At 41.2% G+C, this 11,488-nt stretch overlaps 1 pseudogene; it reads left to right on the top strand.

Moving 5' to 3' along the window:
* LOC102438808 overlaps positions 1 to 7,678 on the top strand; it is an 11,449-nt pseudogene extending 3,771 nt beyond the window's left edge.
* Positions 7,679 to 11,488: the final 3,810 nt, after the last annotated feature.

Genomic DNA, 11,488 nt, shown 5'->3' with positions numbered 1-11,488 from the left:
TTTTTTTTTTTTTTATTAAAGAACTCCTTATAATTCTTCCCTGAGAAAAAGTGGGGCTGTGACTTAGAAACCTAAAGGCAGGTTTGCTAGGGCTGCTGTAACAAAGTACCACAAACTGAGTGACTTAAGCAACAGAAATTTATTTTCTCACAATTCTGGAGGCGAGAAGTCTTCCGAGGGTGGTAAGGGAAGGATCTCTCCAGGCCTCTCTTCTTGGCTTAGAGATGTCTGTCTGCAAATTCACATGGTGTTCTCCCTGTATCTACACATTGTCTTCCTTCTGTGTCCAAAGGTCTCCTTTTTATAAGGACACGGGTCATAACTAGGGTTATACCCACTCCAATGACCTCACTTTAAACTTGGTTGCCTTTGAAAAGACCCTGTCTTCAAACAAGGTCACATTCTGAGGTATTGGGGGTGTCAACATGAACCTTTTCAGGGGAGAGGGAAGCACAAATCAACCCATAACAGCAAGTTGGAGGGGAAGAACAAGTGCATGCTCAAGTACATGTTCCGGGAGACCTCCCTCCGAGTGTGCAGAGTTGGCAGGCAGCAGCTTAGCCTCCGACCTTTGGAAATCCCCAGTATCTGGTTTTCCTAATTATTATAATCTCATCCCACCAAAATAGACATCTAAGTACATTCCATGCATTTCTGGTGAGAAGCTCACTCTGCTACATTCTATGTAATATGCTAAATTGGTTTTAACTACAGTGGTTTAAGTGGTTTGGTTGGGCTAAGATCTGGGAAATTTCGCCCATTCCTTAAGCCTTAAAAAAGTCTGATCCAGGTGTTTAAGACATTGCACAATATTGGACCTCCTGAAGCTCCATCTTTTCAGGGAAAATTAGGATGTTGAAGAAAGTGGTTGGTGACCCGTTCCCATCTTGTCATCACAGGGAAGCCCTACCTTGATCCCCCCAATCTGGCTGGAGTGACACCCCTGGGTAAGGCAAAGTGTTTGCACCAAGGATAGGGAAGTATGGTGTAGGTACAGGTTCCAGAAGAGCCCTGACATTGTTTCAGGTACTACCGTAAGCCTGAGGATTCACCTGGGAATGGAACAGTCTTCTGGGTGGGAGAGGGAACTCTCACATTCCCACAGTCATGACATGTACAAGCGGGAGGCCCTAGAAGCTCAGAGACAGGGATGGGATCTGTGGCTTTCTGCCACAAACATTTTGATTGGTGGATTTCACACCATACCAGTGGCTAAGTCTTCATATACTTCCCTTGTGTATGATCATGCTGTTGGAGGAAATTGGGAAGGAGTGAAGTGGTGACCAGCTTAAGCCACTTTAGATGGCTATAGAGTTGAGAGAATTACTAGTAGCTTGAGAAAAATGAGCCAGGATCTGTGAAACAACTCTCAGACATCTTAGTATCAGGACTCTTTTCCAGGGTTAAAAAGTACTGAGGAGCTTAAAGAGCTTCTGCTTCTGTGGTTTTGTGGTTTATATCTATTAATATTTACCCTGTTAGAAATTAAAACCGAAAAAACATTGTAGTGTGTTCCTTCAAGATAATAATAATGAATCCTTTACATGTTAACATAACTAACACATTTTTTCATGAAAATTAACTATATTTTCTCCCCCAAAATATGTAGTGAGAAGACAGTCACTGTGTTATAGTTTTGGAAATTTAATGTCCGACTTTAGAGAAGACAGCTAGAATCTCATATCTACGTTTGCATTCGATCTGTTAGTTATGCTGTTTTAGCTGAAGTATATGAAGAAAATCCTGCCTTACATGGATATGAAGTTGCGAACGTCAAGACTTCTTGGATCTCCTAGAAAGAACCCAGGGCTCCCCAGAGGCCCTCCAGCCATACTTTGAGAACCACTGGACTAGTGGTTAATATCTTGTGCCATCCTTCTAACTATACATTACAAGGAGATTCAAACCTCAAGATTTTAATCTATAATATTAAAAATGTTTAAATTTGTCTGTGTCATGTACATACCCACAAAGTCTTAACTCTTCTTACCTCCACATTTGAGAAGTCAGCTTTGTGCTAAAGGTTGCTATCTTTTAGTTTGTTCACAGTGAGATCTGTGCACTTAAATGACATTGAAATATGTATCCATAAACCAGAGGCAATAGGAAATATTTTGTGAATTTCTGCTGACTTGTCTTTTTTCTTTTGGTCTTTTGAGGAACTGTGTCATATGAATCATGATGACCATGACAATGCAAAGGAAGATAAACGAAATTGGTTCCTTGCCCAACTGTTTCAAACTCAACCCTGATTAGCAAATTGTGGCTTCTCTGTGCTGACCAAGGGGCTTGACCCTAAGACTTTGGGTATAACCACAACAGACTGACGGTTAACAAATCTTAGCCGAGGTATAGACAGTTTCACCTTGAAAACAGTCCATGGGTTGTTTTGCTAAGCCAGTAGTTTGCAGAATATCATGTGAATACAGTCAACAAAGGTGACTGAGTTTGAAGGGACCAGTCCACACATACCAAATGCTAAAGAAACCCATCATGAAGTTAAGTCTTGAGACCAATAGTTCCAGCCTGACTCTTAGACCCTAGAAACAGAAGGGAGAAATGAGAAGAAAAAGGAGAATGCCTTCATCCTCTTCCTGAAAATAGAGCTGACCTAGACTGTACTTACCTTGAAGGACCTCCTCCCGCCAACCTTTTTCGCCCTTTGCCCCCTCGCAAGTTCCCTGTCCCTGAATGCCCAGTAATTCCCACTGCCCTTGTCCTATGTCTTTTGGGTCCATGATTTCCCAATGTTATCCCTCTACCTCAGCTGCCCTTCTCCTTAGCCTCACTATCCAAACTCTGGTGCCTCACCCAGGAATCCCAACAAGATCTATGTCCTATGTACATTCAACCTTCAAGGTTTCAGTACACATTTCCTGAGCCCTTCCCTGCCCCTCTTCTCTGTGCTTAGCCCTGAGGTGAAATAAGTCTTCCTGACACCCCACCTCCTTTGTCAGGGCCATTTGCATCTTTAGAAGTAGGTTTGATAGGTGGTCCATCAGTAGAGTGTCACAAAGAGAAGTGAAAATACTCAGGTGATGTGAGGGGAAATGGTGGGGACTGGGGAGAAGTCACGAGGACTTCTCACACTCCCACCCTCAAAGCTACTTTAAGTTATTCCTGTCAAGAGAGAAGGGTAACACCCCAGGAAACTTAACTTTGGGTCTCTGATTTCCCCTACTCCCTTTGAATTCCCCTACTCCCTTTGCTAGAAAAAAGAGTGAAATATTTTTTCTAGATTTATTTGAAGAAAAACCAATAGTCGTTCTCCTAGCTCAGTGATGGCGAACCTTTTGAGCTCGGCATGTCAGCATTTTGAAAAACCCTAACTTAACTCTGGTGTCGTGTCACATATAGAAATTTTTTGATATTTGCAACTATAGTAAAACAAAGACTTATATTTTTGATATTTATTTTATATATTTAAATGCCATTTAAGAAAAATCAACCAAAAAAAATGAGTTCGCGTGTGTCATAGGTTCGCCATCACTGTCCTAGCTTCAAATAAGGATTTTTAAAAAATATATTTTAAATCAAATATTGATTTCAGAGAAGAAGGGAGAGGGAGATAGAGACAGAAACATCAATGATGAGAAAGAATCACTGACCTGCTGCCTCCTGCATGATTCCCAATGGGGATTGAACCTGCAACCCTGGCATGTGCTCTGACTTGGAATTGAACCATGACCTCATGGTTAATAGGTGGACGCTCAACCACTGAGCCACACTGGACGGGCCAAATGAGGATTTTTAATGCAAGGCCTATAATGTCTGGCATGCTGCCTAGTTCAGCTGAAAGGGGTCTACAGAAAAGGCTAGGAAGCCTCAGTAGGCATTGCCAACTGAGTGTGGGTCAATGTGTCTTAGCAACAATGACAAAATGACAATTCACTTCCCAGGGAAAGAATACCTTTCTTTCTGCCCCAAAGCAACTCATTGACTTCTGGCAATATCTGTCAGAATGAACTTTTCTGACACCACACTCTCCTTTCCTGGGTGGTTGGCTTTTTCTGGGTAATGATTCCATTTCATGGTTTTCTTTCTGGGTTGATGTCTCTCGGAATGTTATATAGCAATCCAAAGCCAAGTAAGACTCTCCATGAAGTCGTAATAAGGGTAGTATTGACCCTCATCTTGATTGTGTCCATCAGTAGATTGCTGTCTAGACAAGTTCCCTACAAAGTAGAACTGGCTGTCTGGGTTTTCTGGGATCACAGACTATTTGGACCCATGGAAGGTTTCAGAACCCCAGCTAGGCCCTGGAGAAATCTTCTGGGCCAGACAAAGGCTGCAGGAGATAGCCTCAATTGTAATGTCCCATTAAGAAATTCAGGCAGACACAAAGGAAAAAAGTACTGTGTTTACTTTTAAAGAAGTGTTAAAGCAATGGTAATTACTGGATTGTACACATGGGTTAACCTGTGGAATAGGAATAATAGGATCCAATAGGTCAGTGATGGCGAACCTTTCGAGCTCTGCGTGTCAGCATTTTGAAAAACCCTAACTTAACTCTGGTGCCGTGTCACATATAGAAATTTTTTGATATTTGCAACCATAGTAAAACAAAGATTTATATTTTTGATACTTATTTTATATATTTAAATGCCATTTAACAAAGAAAAATCAACCAAAAAAATGAGTTCGCGTGTCACCTCTGACACACGTGTCATAGGTTCGCCATCACTGCAATAGGTAATGTGGTTTGTTTTAATGTGTAAACACACATACACTCACAGTTCATGGAGCAATAGAGGAAAATTTCTTCTGAAAGAGCAAATAAACTTAGGGAAATCAAACTAATGAATTCATGTACATTCCTGGATTTATGACCCCATGGTTTTATTGAGTTAAAATGTTAACTTTCCACTGTTGGCTACCAGAATAGTTTTTCATTCTGAGGCTGTTACCGAAAAGTAAGTAGTTTAAGTTTTCCTCTCACTCTCAACGGATATTAATCTTTCAGAGTTCTTGTCCTCCCTTTTGCAATGTTCCTAATTCACATACTTCCTATTGAGAAACTGCTGCACACACTGAGGATATCCTGTTTGGTCAGCAGGGCCAATTGCTCTGAAGACAAATCTCAGGAGCTATGCCCTCACTATTCCCCCCTGACTGGTGCTTCGGGGGACATGCCTTGTGTCCTTACAATTCTGTGGATTGTCAGATCCAGATCACCCTCTCTGACTAAGCATGGTCTTGAACCACAGTTGTCATTCAAAGTTAGCTCTCTTATGGAATTGCCATGACCAGGCATTTTTAAAGGTTTCCCTAGTGATAACGCAGCTTTATCCTACGTGCTGCACGAGAACACCTTTGAGGAATCCCAGACAATTAATGAAGTACTTTCGCACCGAGTAGAAACAATTGTGAGTGAGAAGGTGATTTGAGGAAATGACGATGCCAGTGGGATTTATTTTTGATGTGTGACTTCTCATAGCACTTCATGGGTTGTTTTGTTATCCATGCTGGGAAATCAGAACTGGGAGAAATATGAGCAAGTTTTCTAAGGCTCATCTCCTTGAAGGAAATTCCTTTATTTGAGGAGGAACATTTGTTCCAAAATGGGGGAAATTGAGAAAACAGTTCATAGGACTTAAATCTTAACTCTGTTGCTTTCTCAGTTATCTGTTACCATGTAACAAAGCATACTGTTTCGTGTATCATTTAAAAAGAAAAAGGCCACCAAATAAACTATGACATGACATACATTTTTAAGATGTGTCTCACTTTCAGATATATTAAAAGGTAGGGAAAATGTACATAGTAGAGTTAATGAAAAATGGTAATTATCCGATACTCATGGTGTCCCAAAAAATGTATACACACTTTGAATGATTATAAAGTCTGGATTGTACACAGGAATCTACAGAAATGAATAATTTTTTTGTCAATGCCACTGAACCACACTGGCCAGGCTCATTTTCAAAATTTAAAAGAATCTACAGAGGTCTTCTGACTGAAACAGGCCACATTCAAAAGCACTCTTACAATTCTTTCCCTCAGTCATTTCATCTTTGTAAGCTGCACGTGTATTATTTTGGAACAAAGGAAGGCAAAGTGGTAGCAAGCTAAAGAAGGAGAAGCAAAGGTCCCACAAAGCTAAGCATTGCCACAGAAATAGCTTGGTTTGGTTTCTACATCATCAGGTGCGGTAGGTAGAAAAGCAAAGCCGGAGGATATCCCCCCACTTTGAGTACTCCAGCTGACTTTATTTTTGTGATTTTATAAATGTACCTTGGAAGTTAACAAAGCTAACTTAAGAGGAATGGAAGAAGGCCAACTGGAAGCCTCAAATCTTTCTCCAAAAACTTGGCACCCTTAAGTGACAAAGTCAGGACAGGCAGACCACCTACTATTGTATAAGAAGAAGAAAGAGCCAAAGAAACAGACATAGAAATCATCCCAGAAATCATAGAGCCACTCTCCATTCTAGATGTACTAAGGATCTCCACAGTTCTGGAGGGTACCACAGACAAGCTCTCTGTTCTAACCTATGTCATGCCAGTTCAGTATGAAAGAAGACAAAGCGCCAGCACGCTGATGATTGGTGGAGAAAGAGACGGCTGCCCCTGGGGTGGGAATGATGGGGCAGTCTCTGGGAGTCAGGTGCTGAGGCGATCAGGCCTGCTGCAGGTTGCCCTGCACAGAGTGGCCAGCGGGGAACCATAGCCACGCTCATCCTGCCCCTGCCCTTGGTGGTGGGTGTTTTGGAGGATGGGTTTAGTATGTTAAGATCACCAGAGTCTGTTGTTTTCTGCAGTGGAAATTGGCCTGCACCAGGAGAACGAATCCCAGATGTGGCTGCATGAACCATGGGCTTCTCTGAGGAAGAAGACCTTTCTTGGCTGGGACTTGCTGTGGGTAACCTATTCCATCGCCCCCAGGCCACTGTTATGGTGATGGTGTCATTTCTTACCCTTTGGAGAATGCAGTTCCTTTTAGTCTTGACAGTGTTGCAAATTCCATTCATTCCTTATTTTCTCAAAATACTCCTGTATTTTTGCAGTTGGCTCCCATTGAGGAAAGAGTATATATGGTGGGGAGGGCAAACTCAGTTTTTGAAGATCTTTCAGTAACGTTAGAACAGCCCCGCAATCGCCTGTTTTCAAGTAAACTCTGTTCTTAATTCACTTCCCCTCAGTTCTCTGAGTAGTAACAATGAACTTGATCTACTCTTTTTTTCTAAACCACAGTTCTGCATGATACTTCAAGTTTGTTGTCTTGACATAAGCATCTAGCCAAGGATCCTTCTCCTGATTTACATTCACTGGAGCTGGCAGGTTTGGATGAAATTGGGAAGCATTACGGAGAAGATTCTGAGCAATTCAGAGATGCTTCTAAGGTCTTTGTTGGTGCTCTGCAAAAGTTTGCAGGTGGCTTGTATGGTCTTTATGATTGGAATGCACTGGTAGAGCTAGTGACTGTCATCAGATGACACATCACTTGTGAGGAAGACAAGGACTATCCTTGGAACAAAACAAAAGAAGAACCCACTAAGCCCTATAACCTTGCATATAAGTATAATTTTGAATATCCAGTGGTTTTCAACATGGTGCTTTGGATAATGATCTCCTTGGCCTTGGCTGTGATTATCACCTCTTACAATGTTTGGAACATGGATCCTGGATGTGATAGCATCATTTATAGGATGACATACCAGAAGATTCTAGTGGATTGAACTTTCCTTATGCCAAAATTAGAAAAGGGCTTTGAAAATTGGCTGTTTTGTGAAAAATAAATTGTTTAGTGTAGTTTAAAGGAGACAGTATACTTTAAATTTAAAAAAAAAGAATCTACAGAAATGAATAAATATTTTTCGTCAATGTCTGTTTGAAAATGATGACCATTTTGGTCCAAGCATTGCTCATAACACAAAGCAATGGAATCATAAACATCAAGAATCATTTCGTTCTGTATTTGTGTGTTCTCAACTCATCGACTATTGCCAGTTTGTACCATAAGCTTTATCTTTTATGTATCCCCATTAAAAAAAGTCTAGCCCAGCAGGTGTGGCTCAGTGATTGAGCACTGACCTATGAACCAGGAGGTCACGATTCGATTCCCAGTCAGGGCACATGCTTGGGTTGTAGGCTCGATCCCTAGTGTGGGGCATGCAGGAGCCAGCCAATCAATGATTCTCTCTCATCATTGATGTTTCTATCTCTCTGTCCCTCTCTCTTCCACTCTGAAATCAATAAAAATATATATTTTTAAAAGTCTAGTGACCCTTTAAGATAAATTTTCTTTGTTCAAAGCTTAGTATGGTTTTGCCCATTATTTCAAATCACTTAAACCAGAAAAAGAGTGAAAATTAGATGAATTATCAGCTGTTAAAGTGCACATACTTTTTTTGTGTGACATCCTATATAACTCAACAAAGCTTTGAGATTGGATGGATTAAAAATCCAAAGTTTAAAAATTATTATTTTCATCACTCCATTAGTTATCTACTTGCCTAGTTCTCACCCTGACTGAGGCATTCATCCTAGCCATGGTCTGACAGAACCAGGCCTTGGAGGATTATTATTTCCCTCTTACCTCTTTTTAAAATATTATTATTATTATTATTATTATTATTATTATTATTGTTATATTGATTTCAGAGAGGAAGGGAGAGGGAAAGAGAGATAGAAATATCAATGATGAGAGAGAATCATTGATTGGCTGCCTCCTGCATGCCCCCTACTTGGGATTGAGCCCACAAACTGGGCATGTGCTCTTGACAGGAATTGAACCAGGGACCCTTCAGTCAGCAGGCCAATGCTCTATCCACTGAGCCAAACCAGCTAAGGCTTCCCTCTTACCTCTTAATCAAACCATGGCAAAAGGCAACCCATGGGAATCAGGAGAACAATTGAGTATTTGTAGCTCAGATAACAAAGCTACACTGTTTTGGGAAACTGATGCCTATTTTTGTTTGCTTTGTACCATTCAGCTCAACCAATACACCAAGACCTTCTACTGGTTTCTTTAATTCTTACTGAGTAGTTTTCACCACTGAATAAGTTCTCAATAATTTCACAATGACTTCCTAGATGAGAGTTTCCAGGAAGACACTAGATCATAAAAGCAATAATTACCATATTTCCAAATTTAATCAATATGCTTATTGGGTCCCTATTGTGTGCCATGTGCAGTCTGCTAGATCCTACAATGGCAAAAAAAAAAGCCAAACACAGACAATGCAGCCTTTCTCATATAACTTAGTCTGATGGAGAAGGTGAAGTGGACCGTGGACGAGTAAAATAAACATCTTAAATCATGAGAGATCCTGGAAGTACTAGGAAGGAAATAAAGAAGGTGATGAAGGAAGGTAAGAGGAACTCGTTTAGACAGAGGTGATCATGGATGGACATTCTGAGGAAAAAACATTTAAGCAAACAGAAACCTAAAGATGAAAAAGGATGAGTCATGCAGAGAGCCAAAAGAGGTGCCGTAGACCAGAAAGAGGGCACAGCAAGTACAAAGGTTCTAAGGTGTCAAAGAGCTTGGTGTGTTCTTGGAACTGAGAGTAGATTGGTATAACCAGAGCACAAAGAGAAAGTTTCTCCAACCATAAAACAAGTCTAGAGATGTATGTTTACATTTTTCCTATGTTCCACACAGGCAAAACCAAAAAACAATTTTTAAAATATAAACAACAAAAAAACACACCCTAAATTTTAAAAGCCTATAAATATCTCTGGGAGAAAAAATTGGCCTTAGAATTAGTTTGTTTTTTCTCATTTACCTTTCCCTAGAATATTATGGGACTGTTTCTTTGATTTCTAGGAGCTTATTCATTAAGTCAGTATTTCTCCAGCATGGTAATGAAGCAATGCTTTAAAGGAAAAAATATTATATATCATCAATGTTGACTTAAATCCTCTTAATTATAATGATTCTTTAAGATGAAGTATAAATGCTTTATGCCCATAGCTCTCATGCAAATCTACAACTAAGTCAAGTTTACAAATGAAATGCAAACTAAGCTACAAAATCAAAAAAGTGCAAATTATCAACATTGATTTAGAGTAATGGGATGAGAAGCCATTATTTGCTGCCACTGGATTGCCTATGTTTGGTTCACTAGCAGAATATGCATTGACGTGTTTCATTTCACCTGTTGCAAACTAGGGCCATCATTTTGATCATTATTATTATCATCCTCATTGCTTCTCTTTATTTAAAAAAATAAGCTTTCTTGGGGAAACCAAGATGGTGGCATAGGTAAACACTGGAGATTGCAGCCTCGCACAACCACTTCAAAAATACAACTAAAAGACAGAATGGACATCATCCAGAACCACAGGAAGGCTGGCTGAGTGGAAATTCTACAAGTAGAAGGAAAGAGAAAAGCATACCGAGACTCAGAGGAGGCGCAGTGCGGAAGTAAAATACTAAGGTGCGGAGGTGCATGAGGAGCGGGCTGGTGGCTGAGGGCGCGGTTGTCATTTTCAATCGGGAGGGAGTCTCAGGCTCTGAGCTCCAGTTCTGGGCGAGTCTCTAGGGACCCAGACTCATACGGGAGAAGCGGGACTGTCTGGCATCGGTCGGAACTCGAGGGCAGCTTTCTCTCCGAGGGGCTTGCAGCGATTACCGGGACATTGAGAAGCAAAGCCTCTGAGGGCAGGACTCAGAGCAGCCATAACTGCTAGCCCCGCCCTGTTGATCCCGTGGGACCCGCCCCGCCCAAGCCCTGCAGGGAGGCTTTTGCTTGATAGCCTCAGGCAAAGGCTAGATTAGCACCTCCCTAGAGATCCAGGAGCCAGGAAGCCCAGAGGTCAGAGTGGGACCATCCAGTTTGCAGCTCCCTGGAAACATAAAGGACACCCTCAGGGGGCAGACTCAGTGAGCACCAAAGCCCCATTGAAGCAAGTCTTGCCCCAGAGGGGTGTCTCCAGCAAAGAAGTTCTCCCACTGCAGACACAGCTGATTCTCACAGCCAATTGGCCTGGAGACCAATTCCTCCCAGTGATACCTACAACAATCAAGGCTTAACTACAACAAGACTATGCACAAAGCCCACAAGGGGGTGCACCAAGAGTGTCTACATCAGGTAATTGGGACACTTAGCACAGAAAGCCACTCTATCGACACAGCAAAGCATAAAAAATGCCGAGACAAAGAAACAGGACACAAATGACAGAAATGGAGGAAAGCAAACTGCTGGATATAGAGTTCAAAACCACACTTTTAAGGTCTTTCAAGAACTGTCTAGAAGCCGCTGATAAATTTAGTAAGACCCTTGAAAAGACTGGTGAGACCGCCGATAAATGTAGTGAAATCCTCAAGAAATCTAGTGAGACCCTCGATATTGTGATAAAGGACCAACTAGAAATTAAGCATACACTGACTGAAATAAAGAATATTATACAGACTCCCAACAGCAGACCAGAGGATCGCAAGAATCAAGTCAACGATTTGAAATACGAAGAAGCAAAAAACACCAAACCGGAAAAGCAAAATGAAAAAAGAATCCAAAAATACGAAGATAGTGTAAGAAGCC

This window comes from Myotis lucifugus, unplaced genomic scaffold (assembly GCF_000147115.1).
Source record: "Myotis lucifugus unplaced genomic scaffold, Myoluc2.0 scaffold_52, whole genome shotgun sequence".
Taxonomy (NCBI): Eukaryota; Metazoa; Chordata; class Mammalia; order Chiroptera; family Vespertilionidae; genus Myotis; species Myotis lucifugus.
This window is presented reverse-complemented; position numbering and strand designations above follow the sequence as displayed.